The sequence below is a fragment of the Vigna umbellata genome, chromosome 2, assembly GCF_029865625.1.
Source record: "Vigna umbellata cultivar VRB3 chromosome 2, Vumbellata_1.0, whole genome shotgun sequence".
NCBI classification, from domain to species: domain Eukaryota; kingdom Viridiplantae; phylum Streptophyta; class Magnoliopsida; order Fabales; family Fabaceae; genus Vigna; species Vigna umbellata.
The window spans coordinates 10,579,292-10,596,703 of record NC_142166.1 but is presented as its reverse complement, the minus strand read 5'-3'; the positions used below and the strand labels follow the sequence as shown (position 1 = coordinate 10,596,703).

Sequence of the window (17,412 nt, the reverse complement as noted above, 5' to 3'; positions counted from 1 at the left end):
TATTGCTTAGAGACTCTTGAATAAGAGAAGGATCTTTAGCATTAACTTCATAAGTAATAATCATAGGGGGTTCCCGAACAAAAACAACTTTAAAAGGACTCATTTTTATACTGTGATAGTAAGAAGAATTATACCAATATTGTGCCCACGGAAGCATAGAATACCATAGCTTGGGACTCTAAAAAACATAGCACCGCAAATACATCTCCAATGTCTTGTTAAATATCTCTGTTTGCCCATCACTTTGAGGGTGGTATGTCGAGCTTATTGCCAAAGTAGTGCCTTGAGCTTTGAATAGGTGTTGCCAAAAAGAGCTGATAAAAATCCTATCTCTATCCGAGACAATAGTTCTAGGGAAACCATGAATCTTTGCCACATTATTAATAAAAGCTTCGGCAACTGTCTTACTAACTGTCTTACTAGTATAACCAACTTTTAAGGGAATGAAATGCCCAAACTTGGACAGTCTATTAATTACCACTAGGACTGTAGAAAAACCGTGTGAAGGAGGTAGATTTGTAATAAAATTCATAGCTATGTCTTCCCAAATCTGTTGAGGTGTTGGCAATGGTTGTAATAACCCATAAGGCAAAGCTGATTGCAGATTCGGGCTATAGTCTTAATAGTTCCAGCATGACCCCCAACTTTAGAATCATGAAACTATTGCAAAATTTGATTCTTCAATGTCGTGTCTACTGGTATCATTAATCTTCCGCTTTTGAAAAGTATGTCATCTTTAACCACAAACTTCTGAGTAGGTAAAGTGCCTTGGGTATGCTGCAGCATCAACTTGCTCAAATCTGCATCCTCCTTTGTCATCTTAGCAATTTGTTCCAGCCATTTGAATTTGGACTCAGACCAAGCCAGCAAACAACTTCTAGACAAAGCATCAATTGAGATGTTCTCTTTTCCAGGCTTATATTGTATAGTAAAATCATAGCCTAAAAACTTAGGAAGCCACTGTTGCTGCTTTGAAGTTTGGAGTTGATGCTCAAGCAATTCTTTCAAGCTTTTTTGATCGGTTTTAATAATGAACTTATGGCCCAGCAAGTAATGTCTAAACTTAGCCAAAGCCTCTGTGATGACATAAAATTCTCAGATATAAACATATTGTTTCTGCATTCGAGGAGAAAGTTTCTTTGAAAAGTAAGCAATTGGATGTTGACACTGGCTAAGAATAGCTCCAATTCCTGACCCCGAAGCATCTATTTCCAAAACAAAGGGCTCATCAAAATTTGGAATGGCAAGCACAGGAGCAAATGTCAAAGCCTCTTTCAACCTTTTAAATGCTAGGGATGCATTTTGAGTCCACTAAAATGATTCCTTTTTTAGCAAATATGTTAAAGGTGCCGCTATTGTGGCATAACTCTTAATGAATCTCCTATAGTAACCCGTGAGGAATGGGAAAATTATCTTTAATTGTAATTGCATTCAGAGCACGATAATCATTGCATACTCTCCATGGACCATCTTTCTTCTTGACCAAAATGATTGGAGAAGGAAATTGACTTTTGCTTGGTTGGATTATGCCTTCCTCAAACATGTCGTGCACCAATTTTTCAATCTCAGCTTGACAGGTTGAGACCCATCCATCAAAGGAATAGAATGATCCTGGAATCTAGGAGGTGGCAAGGATGTAGGGACATAAAAAACCAAACTATAATTACGTAACAACAAGGCCAAATCTGATGCAACATCCACAGGCAGAGCAAACACAGGGGACTGAGATGGATTGTCTTGGAGCAGTTGCATACTGAAAACCTCAGCAATAAAATCAGTGTTCACCATTCTTCTTATGTGATGTAAATGTGCTTGCGTAGGTGAAGAATCAAGATTGCCTTGTAGAGTGATAAATTTCCCCTCATGTAAAAAATTCAATTGCAATGCATCATAATCCGCAATATGAGATCCTATGGTTTTTAACCATTTGGCTCCCAAAATCATATCAACACCTGAAATAGGTAGCAAAAATATAGGTAATTCAAATCTTGCCCCTTGAACTTGAATATGCAAAGCTTTAATCAATCCTTCAGCTTTCATATAACTTCCATTTCCCACCATAAATTTGAACAAAGGAGCTGGTTCTATGTCCAACTTAAGAAACTTAGCAATCTGTGGCTGTAAAAAATTATCCGAACTGCCTCCATCTACTAATATCGTGACTGGCAAAGAATTAATGTGAGCAACAAAACGAATAGTGCCAACTCCCAAACCTCCCTTCATAGCATTTAAAGACAAATGATGAGTATATTCTAATCCATCTTCACTATTTGTATGAGTCACATATTGGAGATTTTCAGTCTCATTATCATGATCAAAATCCTCTTCTTCAGCTTATAACATCAACAATTGTTTATTAGCACACTTATGATTGAAAGTAAACTTCTCATCACAGAAATAACATAAACCTTTTTCTCGCCTCAATTGCATCTCCGCAGGTGTAATTTTTTTTACATTGGAATGGCATATTGGTGGACTGGTAGGTGTGGGAAGCAGCGGAGGTAATGATTGTTTCACTGTATTTTTTGCTGCAGTAAGATTTGCAATAGTAGATGATAATGGAGAATATTTATGAGTATATGTGGTAGAACGTTGCTGCACAACATGAGCATACTTTTCTTCATACAATTTGGCCAAAGACACTACACGCAGAAGATCAGTAGGACATTGAGCCACTACGTCCCTTCTAATATCCCTATTTAAACCACTTAAGAAACAATTTAACACCGCGCCATCAGTAAGACCCTTAGATCTATTAACTAGGGCCATGAATTTGAGGTAGTACTCTGAAACAGTGTCACACTGATACAGTTTGAACAATTTTGTAGTTGACGAGTCGAAAGGAGATGGTCTGAAATGGCTCTTTAAAGCTCTCGACAAATCTGACCATGTACGAACTACCGCCATATGGTGTAACATTTGAAACCACGGAATCACATCCTTCTCAAAATGAATAGAAGCTATGTCGACTCTCTCTTGATCCGAGGTATGATGATAATTAAAAAACTGCTCGGCTTTGAAAATCCATTCTAACACCAGTGTTGTGCCATCAAAATGAGGAAAACCCAATGAGATGTTGCGTACCGGCAGCGCAGAAGCGGAGGGAGTCACCAGCAACGACGACCCATTTGAGTTTGAAGCATCAATATGCCGATTGTCTCTATGCGTTAAAGAATCAAACAATTTATGCATTTGATCCATACGATCGTTGTTTGCGGTTTGAAATTGAAGGAGCAAATGTCAATTTGTTTTATCACGATCCGATTGTTTCTCGATCCAATTCAAAATGGAAGTGAGCTGGGTTTGCATGTCCTTCATCTGAGTATTCTCAGCAATTGACGTCAATGAAAGCACCAATGAAATAGGGAAGTTTATTTAACATAATGCAACAGTAAACTTTGTGAAATTTGTTTACAACAAGAACAAGAACTAAACAATATAACAGTATAGAAAAATTCTAATACTCTTCAAGCAAGAATTCCCCAAAGTGTATGATTCAACCTGAAGTAGAAGAAGAGAAGAAGGGTGTAAAGGAAGGTGTAGTTTCAGAGAGAAAGAGATGAAGTCAGATCTCAGTTGAGGAAACAGAAAATAGATCATACCAGAGTCATGCTTTCCTCACCGAACAAAATCCTTTAATAGCACATTCTCTTTACGTGCTCTCACCCTTTTACACGTGTCCATTCTCACAGTTTCTTCTTCCATGTGTCCCTTCCTAGTAGCTGCATTTCCCTCCACTTCTCCTTCATTCGTTACAATGGCTAATGAATATATTTGTAGATTATAATTGATTTTACAAATAACAAATACAAAGAATTTGGAGATTATTTGGTTGATTCACTTATCTTTTTAAACAATATCTTTGTTTTTAAATTATGAACTAATAACTAAAATTCTATTTGAAAAAAAGAAAATGTATTTTATAGTTTTTTTATTTATGAAGATGTTTAAGGAAAATTTTAGACACGTATTTTATTCTAATATTGTATGCATTTGTGTTGTAAGTCTTCTTTAATAGTTTTGATAATGTGTTTTAAACTCTTATTGTATTTATTCTCTCTTTTGCTTTTTGTACCAATTCATTCTCTTAGACCTTCTTTAATTAGATCTTATCATGTGTTGTTTCTACTATTCAGTCAAATGTTTTAAAATTTTACCAATACGATTATAATTATCATAATGTTTACCAAGCTTACCCATTATGATTTGAAATATGTTAAACATCTTTTTTTTGTGTGTATTTTTATTTTTAATGAATAGTGTTGAACTTGAATAGTTTATTTGATGTTTTGAACCCCTTTAAACAAGATGAAGAGTTTATGATTTTATGTATTTGTTTTGTTTAAATTGTAAGCCTTAGGCTTAGATTAGTGTGAGTGAGTAGATAACGTTTGATCTTAATATATAGTTTATGTTTTAAAATTGTGTCCGAACTAACTAAACTATTGATTTAAATTAATGTCAAATTATTTATCTAGTTAAAACTTTCTTTTAGCCGGTTTAAATGCTTACTTATAGCATGGTGAGATTTCGTTTTTTACATAGAAAACAAATAATCTTTTTTATTAAATAATTTTGTCTTCCACGAGAATTCTATAACTTATGCCTTGACTACAAAGAGAAAGAAAGTATTCTAACCTCTCATGGTTGATAAAGGATTTTTTTACAGAAATAGTATATACATACTTGTGTACACAAATTACTAAATTGGTAGATTCAAAATTAATTACAGAGCTTTTGAGTTCTATGAACACAACTTCAACTTTAAATTTTATAAAAGTCGTTAACAATTTTTAAAATTAGAAGTCGTACATTCCTTTTACGATAATTTTATGAACACGACTTTTAATTTCAGCCTTCAAAATTAGAAATCGTCTTGCCCTTTACGACTTCACTTAAACTGAATTAACACTTAAATTGTGTAAGGAACACAATGTCTTTTGATTTAAAAATAAAATAAATTAAAATTCGTTCTTTATCTTTATGACTTTGGCAATCACCTTTAACACAGAAATCGTGAAAGAGGTATACGACTTCTCGTATTATAACTATATTCAAAGTTGAAGTCCTATTCTATAAAATTCAAAGTTGAAGTCATGTTCATCCAGCATAGCTTATCCAAAAGTTGTAATTTATTTTGAATATGCTCATTTCAGTAATTTGTGTAAAAAAATACACTATTTCGGTAGAAGAAAAAAAACTAAATACCTTCACATAACTGAATACATTATCAATTTTGCATTTGGTATCACTTTGTAACATTTTTATAACACTTTGGAACATGCAAATATATCAATGTGTGCATTTATGTAAGATCATTATTTATTGCTCCATGGAAAGACACTTATATTTATAAGGCTGAAAAACTTATAATTGTTGGTTGCATGTTCACGAGACACATTTATCTGAAAGTCTTTCAATACATAGAGCTAGAGAGATACAACACTAATAAAATGAGTTTAACCATATAAAGAATTGACACTATTTTCTACTAAAAACTTTGAAACAATGAGTTAATAAATATGCAATTTTATATGATGTTTTATTTTCTCAATTTTATCCAATATGGTACATAAACTCACATTTAGAATTCTAACTATTAATTATCATTGTACATAATTGGTGATCTTTTTACAATAGTTACTTTATTTGTAAACTTTAAAATAATTTTGTGATTTGCTTTTATTTTAATGTAGTAGGTAAGAGGATTCTTTTTGAATGTAAATATTATATCATTTAGATTACAATACCATTAGTGCGATTATGATTGATTATTTGATGAAAGTAATATATCCCTGCAATTGATTTAGTTTAGATTTACTTTCATGAGAATTAAATGTTAACATAAGTTACGCATTTGATTTAGTTTATATTTATTTTTATGAGAATTAAATATTAACATAAAGTCAAATGTATAAGTTGTTTCATAATTAGACCAAGAGGAAGATAAATAAGACAATATATTAGACAACTTATCTTCTTTAACATAAATAATAATTAAGTTTAATTACATTTTATTCGAATATTTGAGGTTTCTCTTATCATTGTTTGCAACACTATGTAGTTTAATTACAATTGTTTGCTTTTAATTACATCCTGGATATGCACGAGTAAACTTTTGCATGTTGTAGATGGTTTGATGTTCAAAAATGAATTCATGTTTTATGTAGGACGACATGTCTTGTAAGTTCTAACTTGCTCTATTTGGGTCTTTTTATGTTTTCTTTGTTGCATACAATTTGGGCAAGTTCTTCCCACACTCCCATACATTTCTCCTTGCACCTCCATAAGCTAATTGAAAATATACTTTTGCCCTTATAAAAAGACATTTCTTATATTGTGAATTATACAATTTATAATGATTTTTCTTTTACATTTTAAAATGTACATTCCAAAATATATTTTTTATTTTATATTCTAAAATGTGTAATTTAAAACAATTTTTTATTTTATATTTTGACACAATTTAAAATATAAAATTTATATTCTAGATTACAATTTTTGTAATATACAATTCCAAATGCAATTCTAGATTAGATCATGTTTTTCTTTATTATCTCACTCAGATGAGATACTCATTCCATCAAAACTTACTATTATTATTTGTTATCATCCTACATTAATGGTAGATGATAATTAATATTAGACTCCAAAACAAATTACTTCAAATTTTCTTTGACTCGATGTTCTTTTAAAAGTAGCTTCTTCTATAATTATTATTTTTTTATTGAACTCGTGATCGTATTTATTCTCTGTCAAAATATCTGCTCAACAAAATTTCCTATAACTTTATTTTATTCTCTTGTTTCAAAGTTTAGAGTTTAGTTTTTCAAGTTCATGACAAATTTATTGATCTCTTTATCGATTTCACTTTTAATAAAAAAAACAATACATATCACCATCTTTCATACTCCTTGATTTTTAAATCTCATAATACTAATAATAACTATATATATATCACTGAATTTAATTAAAAGTATGTTCAATATAACCATTGAAATATATACCATTTTTATACTTTTTTTTAAACTCTAGTCAATCACTGTTGCCAGACAACAAAGTCACCAAACAAAATTTAACAGAAATTAATGTATTGCACAGATTGAGCATTAACAAATTGAAATGCTTAAAATAATTTGTTCTTATTTTCGTTGAATTTATTTAATTCAATAGTAATATTTTTTTTCAATTTAATTCTAAATTTTATTAATTTTATTCAATTAAAGTTAAATTAAATAAAATTAACAAAAAATAGAACTAAATTGATACAAAAAATTAGAAATAATTAAATAAATTTAATGAAAATATAAACCAAAATAGTATTTAAATTTTAAAAGAAATGGAAAATAAAAAAAGGTAACTAGTAAGAATGTATCGAGAAGATATCAAACATGTATATTAAATATCAATGTAGCAGAGTTGTAAAAGGAAGAAAAAAAATAGACAAATTGGTACAATATTTTAGAAAAATTAATGAAATGGATGGATTTAAAAAAGTTACTAAATTAAGTATATAGTTCTAAAACGATATGACTTTAATTCAAACATTTTATAACACATAATATTTTATATTGAAGTTGTACTAGCTTAATACCATCCAAATTTAAAAATATTTTATACTAAATTTGTGTGACCCTCCTTATATATACAACTTAACTTATTCATATTAATTTTTTTTAAAAATCAATAAATAGTTTTCAAAAAAATTATAGAAGAAGGATGCTTTTGTAAAAAAAGAAAAAAACTACAATAAATGATTGACTAAACGCGTTGCATAACTGGCATATTAAGAGGTTGGTCGAACATGGAAAACATACTTTGAATATTTGAAGCGATTTACATTTACTTCATGGTTTGACGTGACACTCATTCTCCTACGGTAGCAAAAGTCAAAGTGATAAAATGAAAAGAAAACGACAACATTTGTTTATGGTGATGCTAATTAGAAGGTTCGATGTCTTTAAGAAGTCCAAGTACCTGCTGCATGCTGGGTCGCTTGGAAGGAAGATCGGCAGTGCAGAGATAACCAATCTTAAGGGCTTCTTCCATTTGCTCTTCTGCTCCAGTATAACGAATTTTTGGATCAATGGCTCTTGAACCTCTGTTCTCTCTCACTAACCCTCTCACCCAGCTAACCAAAGTTGCTTCCTTTACATCAGGATAATCATCTGCAACCGGTTTCTTCCCAGATAGCAGCTCAAAGAGAACAACCCCAAAGCAATACACATCAGATTTTGGAGTTGAGGTACAAAATTCTTGTTGAGAAAACTCTGGTGGAACATAGCCAGGTGAACAAAGTGCACTCTCTTCATCCAAGCCACTCCCAAAAATCTTAGCCAGCCCAAAATCAGAGAGTCTTGGCTCTAAGTTGTAATCCAAATATACACTGCTAGCTTTAACATCTCTGTGAATGATTGGTGGGGAGCATCCATGATGCAGAAATGCCAATGCTCGAGCAGTGCCAAGTGCGATTTTATGGCGAAATCTCCAAGTTGTGAGACCTCCTTCTGATCCAGAATTTTCAATCCCATTACTCGCATCTTCTTCCCATGTATCTGTGCTCCAGTCATCTGTATTTTGAAGTACACCAAGTGGCAAGTCATAGAGCAAATTTTGCAAGTTTCCATTCTCCATGTAGTCATATATAGCAATTCTCTGATCCCCAGCTACACAATATCCTGTTAGAGGAACAAGATTGGGATGCTTTATTCTTCCAAGATACTCAAGTTCTCTTGCAGCTTCTTTATCCGTAAGAGTGGATCCAACCACCAGAACTTTTACTGCTACGTGAATACCACCTGGTAGAAATCCTCTATAAACTGGCCCGAATTTCCCTTCTGCCAAAAGGGTACCCCTATCAAAATTTGAAGTTGCAGCCAAGAGGTCTGCAAATGTGATATTTAATAGTGGCTTGTCAAAGATTACTACTGGGACTGATGTTGCTTGCTTAACATCAGCCACCCATGTTGTTGAATCAGTGTGGAATGAAAAGGGACCTGACATGTTATGCACTTCATTGTATGAAGTTTGTTTAACAGGCCATGGTTTTGTTTTCTTATGGCAACGAAAAGCTAGAAGCATAAGCCCAGCAATCAAGCAGATCATTGAGAAGGTCAATGCTAGAGCTAGCTTCATTCCCTTATTTTCAGTGGCTCTTTTTTTCAGAAGACTTGGGTTTGCAGCAATGGGGCAACTGTTCACTGATCCATAGAATGCTCTTTGGATGATGGCTGATTTGATTTCCAAAGCACAGAAGGATAAGTTATTATAAGAGAAGTTGTATTTCTGCATTGAAGGAAGTTTCTCTATGACTGATGATGGGATATCTCCACTCAGATTGTTGTTTGAAAGGTCAAGAACTCGGAGGTTTCTATTTTTTAGTGAAGGGATTTTCCCTGTTAGATGATTCATAGAAACATCAAGTGTACTCAAATTTCGAAGTTGGGAGATTTTAGCAGGAATGTAACCAATGAGACTAGTTTTGGACAAGTTCAGATATTCCAATCCAGATAGCATTTCAACCTTGGGGAATTTCTGTCTGCTAAATCTATTGTGGGCAATATTAAGGTGTTTTAGGTTCTTGTATTCAATCAAATTTTGGGAAATTTCTCCATCCAGCAGATTCTCTGACAAATCCAGATAAACTAAATAAGACCAATTGTAATTAGAGATGGAATGTACCTGAGAAATGCGACCTTCAAATTGGTTTCTTCTAAGATCCATGACCTCAAGCCTTCCCTGAAATAACTTCATCACAGAACCCTGAAAGGAATTTCCAGATATATTCAGACTCACAATGGACTTCAACCCAGAAATATCAGAATCACTGCCATTAATACTATTCCCAGCAAGGTTCAAGGTAACGAGATTAGGAAAAGCAGCACCAAAATCATCCGGAACTGTCCCACTTAGCTGATTTGAAGAAAGATCAATTGAAACAAGAGAACGACACTTAAGAATCCCAGAAGGTATTCTTTGCTCAAACCTGTTGTGGTCAAGTTTGATGACTTTCAGACTCACGAGGGAACTGATAGCTTCAGGAATTGGCCCAGAGAAATTGTTGCTGGACAAGTCCAATACTTCCAGCAAACCAAAGTTTCCTATGTTGTTAGTCAATGAACCAGAAATCTTATTGCCGGAGAGGTTAAGGTTGTTGAGCAAGCTAAAACTCCAGAAATCAGGAGGCAAGTCGGTGATTTTGTTGTGGCTAAGGTCCAAAGATCGAAGCTTGGTGAGCTTACCTATGGTGGTGTCTGGAATGGGACCAGAAAGGTCCATGCCAGAAAAGACTAACCCAATAACATGTTCTTTCTTGGCATCACATGAAACCCCTCGAAATGAACAGACAGAATCAGAAAAGTTGTAGACCTGGGAGGATGCTAAGCCCATCTTCTTCAAGAACTCAGACACAAAGAAATCATCAGTGTTTGGTTGCTGGGATGATAAGTGCTTGAAGAAGAGTGTCAGAACTAGAACAGAACCGAACACTCCCAAAGCCATCACCAAGGAGAGATGTCGGTTACTGAGAAATGATGCAAGATAGTTAGTCACTCACGGCAAAGCCTCCACCAACATGGAAAATGCCCCTCTCAGAACTTCAACACTAGAATAATTAAGCATACTCCAGTGCTTTTCTACATTCCATATCTCCATGCACTATCTGTAATACTCAGTCTCCGAAGGAAAATACTGATAAAACAGAAAAAAAATCATGCTTTATGTTTTTGCTGTAGTGAAGAATAGAGTAGAAGGATTAACTTACAACAGGGTTGCAACTTGCAATTACTAGTACGAAGATTTTTTAAGGAAAAATGAAGTACCTCTGATGTAACATAACACAAAGGTTGTGGACTTCTACAAAAAACATCTGAGAGACCCTTCTTTGACTGGATTTATAGAGTTTAAAGAAACAAAACCATGCTTTAAAAAGTCAATTTTAACTCCAACTCAATCCTATACCATTATATTTGTTGTAAAATGAGATTTGCAAAATTCCCTTCTGTAAATTGGTTTTATTTATACTCGTTGAAACATATAATTTGTATATGAGAATAGACATAATAATTAATTCAATAATAGTGATTCGATAATAAATAAACAATAGATGTAATAAATAATAAATTTTCCAATAACAAAATAAATTTTAATAAATAACAAATATTATTAAGGTATATTTAAATTTATGATTTTAATATCATTAAGAAATAAATTTTAAATCTAATTTGATCTTACATAATCAAATTATAAAATAAGATTTTAACTTAATTATATATGGTAAACAAGTGAATGTGTTCTAACCTAATGCAAGAAACAAACTATATATTGATGTCTTTGTCTTAAACTTAAAGCTAAGGTACTTTATTTCTGTGGCAGAGCATACGGAGCAAAGCTAGATCTCTAAGAAACAAAACAAGACTTTTTTAATAGATTTTAAATTTTTTGACTCAGTAAATGAACAAGGTAGAGACTGTGAATCATGCAGGACAATATGAATGAGTAAGGAAAAGTAAAGAGCAAGGTTGGGGTGTGGTCGGGTCATAAATGAGAGGGAATTGAATGGGAATAGCGTTGAGGAAGAGGTTGGTGAATGTATGAAGAAATGTTGGTGGGAATTCAATGATTCTTCATTGAGTATTTATCACTTTTTTTCTGGGTCCATTGGCTGTTGTTTCTCCGTTACGGTTCAAAGTAAGAATATAATAAAGCATGCTCTTCTCATAATGATTTATTCCTAGAAGGAATATAATAAAAAAACATGTAAAATAAAAATATTTTGCAAAAGAAATTAGAAAATAGATGGAGACTTAAAAATGAGAAAGAAAATGCCTTCTTTGTAAGGAATTCCGAAGGATAACTCTAAGAAAATTAGCCACTTGAAATAGTAGCTCAAGATAAGAATCAAGGTAAGGTAAATAACTCTCACAGCTTCGAAAGTGAACTCAAAAACTATAAAAGGAGTTGAATCTCTTTAATAAGGACATTACAGGAAAAACATCTATCTTTAGAAACATAACAAACCCAAATGCAAATATAAGACTATTTAAATTAAAGTTAACTCAACCAATTTTACATTTGACATTTAGTTAACTCTTAATTAACCCTAGCATACGAGTGATTCTTTAAAATTAGGAAAAGACACATAACCCTATTAGCATGATTCTTTTAATGGCAAGTGTATCAATTACACAATAACAAGCAGTAATTAGACGCTAGTGCAGTTTTGCATTTCGACATCCCCTTGTATGCTTTGGTTTTTAGAAAACCAAAACATAAAAAAGATTATGACAATTTTAAAATTTTTCGAACTTACAGGTTCTAGTTCCTCCTAAATTAAAACTGTAAGATTCTAGAAAATCGAGTATTAGAGTTGATAGATATTTTAAAATAATGAGACTGAATATTTTAAAGTTAAATAATTTAATAATATAAATATAAATTTTTAAACTCGTTTCATTATCCAAAACACTTACCATTTCTTTAGAAACATTTCTCTTAGCTCTCTCTGCATTCTCCCTACAATTTCTAACGCCTAATCATTTGTTTGACGATCAAGAGGTGTCTGAGTAATCACGGTGAATAATCATTCCTTTTTGTGCAATCACTTTTTCTTATAGAACAAGTAAGTTTATGCTCCTTTTTCTTTAATTTCTCGGTCAAATTCATGCGTAAGGGTTCTCTTCGCATGTGTTAGGTTAGTTTTTTCCCTACCTCTTTGTCGATCAGAGGTCCTAAGGGCTTGCTCTGATCGTGCTCTTGTGGTTTATATATTTCTCTAGAGTTCCTTGAGCCGAAGCAAGGGTAGCGAGCTGTGTAGAGCACTGATATTTTCTTTTAAGGTAAGGGAATATAGTTTTTATGATTTGAGTATTTCATTTCAAGTATGCATGATGAACTTTATAATGATGGTATGGTTTAGTTATGTCAGAAATAAATGACTTGGTCAAAATATTGTTTTGATTAAGTGAAATTAGGGGTATGATGCTCGATATATTTTATGAGTATGTGTATGATTGGATTAACCTTGTTGATGATAATTTAGTGAGATGGTACTGTTATTTTTGGTTGGATTGTTGAATTTAAAAATTTAGATTATAGAGATTTTAGATCATTTGGGTAAAGAGGGAAGGGTTGGTAGTTGACTTGTAGAAGAAATGATAAAATGAAAGAAATGATAATTTGATATCTCTGGTGGGGTCATTTAGGACTGATTTGGATGATGATTGAACATATAGCTGGTCTAGAATAACATAGTAAATGATAAGTTGTGTTGTTTATTGACTTTTAAGTATATTTTAAGGTTTTGAGTAATGAATTTTAGAAATAGAAGAGTTTAGGTAGAAGGGAGAGTTTGGGGTTTGCTTTTTAGTCCATTTGGACTTGTTCAGACCCCTAAGTTGCATGGTTATGAGTAAGAATTGATAGATTTGAATTTTAGTCTATAAAGTGGAAATTGAGTTGATTTTGAATGGGAATTTCATGGCAGAAGGATTTAAAACTTGTTTAGATTGGGTTATGTGCATATATACAGGTTGGTTGTAGCTTAGATTACCATTTAGAATTGTTAGAAATTAGTGAAAGTGCATGGGAGAGGACATGTGAGGTTGGAGTGGTGTCTTTGGCATAATTGAAGGCCTGCTGGTTTATGGAGAGGGGTTGAGTGAGCAAATTGTTCGCAGAGCGAGTAAATAAGGGTTTTGGCAATGAGTTTTAGGGGCTGAGCGAGCTTCCTCACTGGTTTGTGGGAGTTCTCTGTTTTCGCACTACTTGAGCGAGTGATTTTGACTCGCTGGGCGAGTTTGTAGGGTATTAGGTGTTGGTTGCAGGAGAAGCGAACCAGTTTGCTTAGCTGTGAGAGCTCTCTGGTTTTTCTCTCGCTAAGCGAGCAAGTCTAGGTTTTCTTGCTAATTTTAAGAGTTTCTTTACTATGTTTATTTGTGAATGGTTTAATGACGTACCTTATATTTTGTGATATGATTAAAAGGTATGATGGCATGTGAATGATGGTTACAAGGAGTTCATGGAGAATTCCTTTAAATGGTTATGTGTGTAAGTGTAAATATTGATATAGGAAGCTAGTAATTAGAGGTTATCCTGAATGACCTCTAGTCTCAAGAAGAGAAGGATGATTATGTGGTAGAGAGTAGTTGGACGTTCCTAGTCTATTAGTTATTTGTTAGCCATAGATGCTTGAAAGGATTAACCTTGGAGTGTGGTGATCGTTGATGAGGTTGTTGTTGTTGTTGATATACCTCCTCAAAGGTAGAGCCTCTATAGTTTGATATCGATACATGTATGATGGTCAGTCTAGAGTTAGATGTTGAAATGTGTGTGAATATTGTTTAGTGATTGATAGTTGAATTGTTTGAATGATGGATATAAATGATGCTTATATGTGTTTCTTTGATAAACTAACTTACCCTTTTTTTGTGTTTGTATTTGTTCATCTCTTGGGTTACAATGATCATATTCATGATGTGAGCAAATGATAAGCTATCTCTAGATTAGATGTTAAGTGGCGATGATGGAGCAAAAGACTTGTCTTAGACTTCTTAGTTGTTGATGTTGTGTATATGTTTATATTTTAGTGTAGTTTCTTTTGATAAACTTCTACCTATGCTTTAACTCTCAAGTGTTAAAGAGTTGTGTTGAATAGTAGTTTATCTCTTCTTCATGTTATACTATTATGGTTACTCTTGGATAACTATAAAAGTTCATATATGTTTTTCTTCTGAGTATTATAGTTTTATTGACGTGTGAACTATCCTACAACAGTGTTAATACTATTGCAATTTTGGGATGTTAGAAAAGCATAAATGTTGTATGCACTTCGATTCCTAAGGAACCAGAGCGTATAAGTTCATAAAAATTTCAAAAATTCATTTTTTTAATTATTTTATTTTAGGATAAGATATAAGTTGCTGTTGTTTAGAAATCGAAGCCTATATATCTTATATGCTTCGATTTCAAGAGAGTCACGATCTAAACATTGAAGAAAATTTTAAAATTGTCATAGAAATTTATATTTTATTATTTTAGTAGAAACTTTTAGGCTTTGATTATTAATAGAACAAAAACCTAAGAGGTATATAGGCACCAATTTTATAAATAATCGAAGCCTAAAGGTTATCTAGGATAAATTTACGCAAAATTTTTACGAAGGCGTCACTTTTCTTTCGTCAGTGCGAAAGTCATTTTTGAAACCTCCATTGTTCCATTCCACCATTATCACCTTCCAATTGCTTTCTCCCTTCCTCCACACTTCGCCGCCACTCTCCTTCCTTTTTTTCTTTCTTTTTTCGATCTGCACTGCACCCTTCCCATTTTGCTTTTATCATTCTACACTATCGCCATTGCTTTCACGTTGCCATTACCCTTTCATCCCTTCCCTTCTCTCCAATTTCCTCCTCGTTGTTGTTGTTACGACCACCACCAATCTTTTTCCTCCCTTTTCTTCCCATTGCGAAAGTGCAAGGTTCGTTCATCATTTTTTTCTTAATGCTTGGTGTCTAATGCATTGTTTCTGTATTTTTGTTCAGGTTTCTTAATTCCCCACTTACTACTCCAAACATTTGAATGCCAAGCTATAAGTAGTTTCACGCTCCCAGGTTCATAAATTTTATTTATTTATTTTTACATATGTTTTTAATATTTCTTTTGTATATTTATATTAAAGTATTTCTTTTATGTTTAATGTATTTTTTTGTATGTTTGATATATGCTGCATTATTTATTTTTTATAATTCGTAATATGCTTATATTTTGTTTATGTGATATTGTTATTGAGTTAACCTTAGTTTTTCGTTTGAAATTTAATATAAAAATTATGTACAATCTCCAAGTTTTATGAAAAAAAATAGAACTTTTTAAAAACACATTATACACAGATGACTTGTCACATCCACCCCTCTTTTGGACAAGTTGAAACTCCATTAACTATTGCAAAACTGTCAAAAAATATTAGTGTTTGCCCATTATTCTATTTCTAATTTTGTTGTATGTTGATTTCTATTAATTAAAAATGACAAGTGTATCGGTCGCACCTAACAAGTAATAAATATAGTTCACCTCATAAGGACTAACACATGACAACTATCACAATTCACAACTTAATTAAACGACAAAACACAATAAAACACAAAGAAACTCTTTTTGTATTTTTATCAAACAATTGGAGTGCAAGGAGAAATGAACATAAAATATTTACAAATGTCAATACTAGATTTCATCAACTTCATTCTCATGCATATCCAATAATTTCAATTCTAAATTCATGTCAAAATCAACTCACAATATTACTCAAATCCTATATCTAGTGACTTTGAGTTTATGATAACTTATCAAGTTCCAATTCCTTGAATCCTCAATGAGCAACCATGCATTAAGTTCAAGAGTCTTAGTTGCTCTAAAATGATATTTTCTTATTTGAAACATGCTTCCTTGAGTCTTAACTTGTTTTCCTCCACTACAATGTTTCTTATTCACTTTGCCCAGTCTCCATTTCCCGTTACGTAATAAAGCTAGATTAAACACTTCTAAGTCTCTCACATCTAACTCACCCTCTTCCTTAAGTAGTGAATCAAACTTCGTTCCTAGATATCAGTTTCATTAGATATTTTGTTTCAATTCTAAATTAAAAATTATAATTTTTCTCCAATTATGGATAATTAAACCACAACCAACATTAAACATAAAAACTAAATACTAAAGTCAAATAAAAGTTTGATATAAAAACATTACCAAATACATAATAATTTAGTTGATTACATCTAACATCAATAAAATGAATAATTTTTCATTGTCATAAGAACCTAAAAAGAAAAAAAAAATAACAATGAGAGAGGATTGATAATTAAAGAGGAGAATAAAGGACTAAAAAAACCCTAACAACCCTAAATGTCTTCAAAATTGTGTTCACCACTTTAGAATTACCAAAAGACCCCCTTTCCTTTAAAAACTAGGGAGAAATTAGCCATAGATGCCATGCCATCAAAATTGGTGCCCAATGCCACATGTTATGAGCTGAGCACGTGCACTTAAACGAAAATGGTGCTCGGCACGAGTAAAGTTGCACTCAGAGCGAGTTTTGTGGTGCTCAGTTCATATCACCACTAAGAGTTAGTGTTTATAAACTTGAGGTGTGCCTTTTCATGACATTGGGCTTGATTCATGTGGCACCCAACATAGACTTCATCATACTATATATTGAAAAAAAAATTCAAAAGTTTTTAAAATAGGTTTCAACTCTTATATTTTATGTTTTGACTTAGATGCATTTTATATGTAATAAACACAAGATAGAGTTACAAGTAGACATCTTAAAGTGGTAAAATGTTGAATTGAAACTCATCCTAAGAATGATTTTGACACAACATTATATGTTCAATCCACAGTTGATAGAACAACTAATGAGTT

At 32.4% G+C, this 17,412-nt stretch overlaps 2 pseudogenes; both read right to left on the bottom strand.

Annotated features, from left to right (window-relative positions):
* Window positions 1–2,342: 2,342 nt before the first annotated feature.
* Window positions 2,343–3,201, bottom strand: LOC148203403 (uncharacterized; annotated as a pseudogene).
* Window positions 3,202–7,798: 4,597 nt separating this feature from the next.
* Window positions 7,799–10,915, bottom strand: LOC124821834 (putative LRR receptor-like serine/threonine-protein kinase At2g24230 pseudogene; annotated as a pseudogene).
* Between the last annotated feature and the right edge of the window lie 6,497 nt (window positions 10,916–17,412).